Here is a 4,245-nt window from a genome sequence, read left to right as displayed (position 1 = left end):
GTCCCCGTCCCGGACCCCACCCTGTGCCCTGGCGACCCGCATTCTGGAGTCCCCTCAACCAACACCTCCTCCGTGAGGTTGCTGTTGCCACTGCCACCACGCGTGGCTCCCAGCAGAGTGGCAGCTCCCGCCTGCTTGTCCCTCAACTCCCCGCCCTGGCCTTCACTGACAGCCTGTGTCTATCCTATGGACACCAACTCCCTGCATGTCCGTCCCTGGGCACTGTCTTCCTGCATGTCCTACCCTGTGGCCATTGTCTACCTGTATGTCCATCCCATTGCCGCCGACTGCCCACGTGTCCATCCTGTGGCCACCGTCTTCCTGCATGTCTGTCCCATGGCCACAGCCTTCCTGTGTGTTCTACCCGCAGCCACCATCTTCTTCTGGGTCCATCCTGTAGCCACTGACTGCTACATGTCTGTCTTGTGGCCACCGTCCGCCTACATGTCTGTGCCGTGACCACTGACTGCTGCATATCTGTCCTGTGGCCACCTACTGCTGTATGTCTGTCCCGTGGCCACCATCTGTCTGCATGTCTGTCTTGTGGCCACCACCTGCCTGAATATCTGTTCGTGGCCACCATCTGTCTGTGTGTCTGTCCTGTGGCCACCATCTGCCTGCGTGTCTGTCTTGTGCCCACCGTCTGCCTGCATGTCTGTTCCATGGCCACCGACTGCAGCATGTCTGTCCTGTAGCCAACGTCTGCCTGAGTGTCCGTCCCCTTTCCACACGGGCACCAGCTCTCACTCCTCTGGAACCCCAGGCTGGGGGCTGCTGATGCATGATGGGGTGTCCGTCCTCCCACCCCCCTTGCACCTGTAACATTGTCCTGGGTGCTGCGTCTTGGTGACGGGTTCCTATGCTGAATTCCGACCCTGGCCCAGGGGAAGCTGGCACAGGAGCGGTGGGTGAGGGGTGGTGGGACGTGGCTCAGTCCCCAGAAGCCCACCTGGGCACATGGCATGGAAGGGACATGCAGCAGAGCTGGCCAGTGCCACCCCCCTTTCTGGAAGTCCTCCTACAGGTGCACGATGAGGACGGGCTGCTGGGGTGCCGGGGAGGGGCCCTTGTTTTGAGCACAGTGTGACAGTGTGCCCCGACAGGGGAGTCCTGGCATCTCTGCCAGGCGTGGAGCACTGGGAGAAGCAGTTTTGATTGCCGATTTTTTTTTTCACAGTTTCAGCAATTTTCGGTGACATTTGCCTGAGGCTGTTGGGTGTTTGCTTCACCTGCGCATCCTCCCCGGCTTCTGGGTGCTTCTGCTGGGTTCCATCGATGGATCTAAACTCCGTCACCCAGCAGGGGAGGATGGGAGCAGTCTACTAATTCCTTGAAACCACTGCCCGCAAGGCTTAGGAAGCCGAGCCGGAGAGGCAGCGGCGTCTTGGAAGAAGCCAGAACGTGTTTCATCGGGGAAGGCGAGCGTGGAAGGCAGAACAAAAGGACGCGGCGGTGAGCAGATGGGCGGGGGCCGCGCGGGCGGGCGCTGTGTGCGGGCCGCTGGGGCGGCGCCCTCCCCGCGCTCTGTTTTTGATGCATTGGGGTGTGATATGATATGATATGACAGAACGTGTCAAAAATTTAGGGGAAAATAAAACCCCTTTTTTTTTGAAACATCAAACTATTGCTATCAATAGGAACAGCAACTGTTCAAAAATTTGTTTCAGAACTGCCAAGAAGTGAACGTTCATGGGGAAAAAAAAAGTATTTTTCCCTGCTGTGTGCAAGGTGGACACAAATGCAGACGGTAGGAGGTTGACAACTTGACACATGTCTAATAAATCTAAAGCATAAAAAGTCAACAATTCACCGCTCAAGAAAGCATTGCCGGAATAAAAAGTGCGACATGAAGAAAGAATAACCATTAAAAAAATAGATTTTCTGAATTCAGTAAGTAATTTAGCCCTCGGAGCGCCACTCCTCAAAACAAGGCAGCTTTTTCTTTCTCCCTTTAACAGAGAGGGAGGGAGAAAGGCGGCGTGGAGCTGGCACGGGGTGGGGGCGCTGCATCTAAATGAACTGGGTGAAAAGCAGGCATCCAGCCAGCAGCTGTTGCTGGCGCTGTGGGCTAGTGACAGGGGGCCAGAGAGCAGGGGTCGCTCTGCCACCCGGAGCACGAGTGGCTGCATCTGACAAGGTGGTGCCGTTACAGGGAACTCACACAGCCGATGCCAGGCAGCTTTGGCCACCAGGCGCAGCATGCCCGTGCTGCCCAGGGGCGGCAGTGGGGAGTCCTTGCTAATCTGACCGCTTGGGTCCGGGCAGCAAAAGGGACCGAGAGACACAAGGCAAGGGGTGCAGGAAGCTGAGGAGTTATGAAATTAAAAGAAGGAACGAATCGTGTCCTTTGTACCAAAATAACTAAGGATTTTGTTTGAGCCTTTTTTTTTTTCTTCCTTTCCAGCTCCTAATGCTTTCTTTTTTCCCACCGTGACGAGGATGACGCGGCGGAAGATTTTAAACGAACATGGAAACTAATGGTAATTCTCATGCAAGTCTCCTGTAAGCAAAAATCTCAGCACTGAAGTTATGAATCCTAATTTGTGCCACGGAGCTGAGATCTGTATCTCTCTGAATTAGAGCAATATAGACATAGAGGAGGGGAGAGCAACCATGTGCAATTCAGAAAACTGACATAGTTGCTCCAATTTCTGGGGAAATTGACATAATTTTGCAAAAATGCAAAACCATTTGTGAACTGGATTTTGCATAATGGGATTAATTTGGTTGACTGTCACATCCACCCTGCCACAGAATGCAAGTTAATCACAACATCATTCTGAGGTGTTTTTTTTTTTTTTAAGGAAAGAAAGAGAAAGGAAGAGAGAAAGGAAAGGTGTTTTTTCCCCTTGTCTGACTATCTTTTTCATTAAGAAAAAATTCCAAGTCTCTTGGACTGCACCTAAGATAGCTTTAGAAAACCATGCTAAACTAAATCTGTAATGCATGCCTTGGTGAACTGAGCCGAATTGGCCTATCTCCAATGAGAAAAATTAACAGCTTTCATAGAAGCATGAAAAATTGCTTCCAAGGAAAGTCCATACTTTATGCTCTGGTGTATATACACGTTTGCTTGGAATTATACAGTACCATAGGGCTGAAGCTATATTATACAAATTTTGTGACCACACTCAATTATTTAGCCTCATTATTCTGAACCCTCTTTCTATCAAACGAGAGCCTGATTATTCTAAGAAGTGCACAATATGTGAATATGCTTGTCAGAAAAAGCTAAGCTACGCCGTAGAAGCAAATGAGCCCCAAATCTCAGTGGCCTGACACCACACATTTTATTTCTTCTTCATGCTACATGTACAAACAGGTCAGCGGAGAGCTGGGCTCATCACAGCCCCTTGGGGACGCCAGGTGACAGGATGTCATCTAGACACTTGTGTCCTCGACTGCTGCAGCAGGAAAAGGGTGTGTTGGAGTATGCAGAGTCCACTGGAAAGAGACTCTTGCTTCTGCTCACCTCTCGTTGGTCAAAGCAAGCCACATGGCCGTCCTCGGTGCCCAGAAATGAGGGGGACCAGGGGCTCTGTGCTGTAGCTTCCTGGGGCTGCTGCAGAGGAGCACAAACTGAGGGCCTAAAACAGACACCTATCGACTCAGTTCTGGAGGCCAGAGCCCGCAGTGGAGGCCTGAGCAGGCCGCATTCCCGCCGAGGCTCAGGGGACAATCTGTTGACAATGTGGTGCCGTCAATCTCTCTCTTGGTCTCTGGCCATGGCTGGCAATCTTTGGGCTTCATCTCTGCCTCTGTCATCAGGTGGCCTTCTCCCATATGTGTGCGTCCTCTCCCCTTCTACAAGGACACCCGTCATATCGGCCTAAGGCTGCCCTACTCCAGTGTGACCTCATGACCACCGAACTGATATAATCCCATCTGTAATAACCACATTTCCAGAAGGGACACAACTCAAACCCCAGCAACCTGTGCGCATCCTAATTGCCAGCAGTTCCCGAGGTTAGCACGTCCCCGCATTTCTGGCTCAGGACCTACATACTCCATTGCACCTCCTCCAGACAGGAGACCAGGTCCGATGGCGACCTCTCTCTTCCCAGCAGCAGGGGACTCAAGACCAGGGTGTCATTTAGCCTCGACTGCATTCAATCCCACAAAGAGAGTGTCTATAAAGGACACAACGAGGAGGAAGACCCAGTCCTTGTCTGTAGGGATCGCTAAAAGAAGAGTGGCGGGACTAACAGTTGAGCTCAAACACCTTTACAGAAGCAGAATATAACT

The sequence above is a fragment of the Tamandua tetradactyla genome, chromosome 18 (assembly GCF_023851605.1).
Source record: "Tamandua tetradactyla isolate mTamTet1 chromosome 18, mTamTet1.pri, whole genome shotgun sequence".
NCBI classification, from domain to species: Eukaryota; Metazoa; Chordata; class Mammalia; order Pilosa; family Myrmecophagidae; genus Tamandua; species Tamandua tetradactyla.
Note: the sequence above shows the minus strand (reverse complement) of the source record.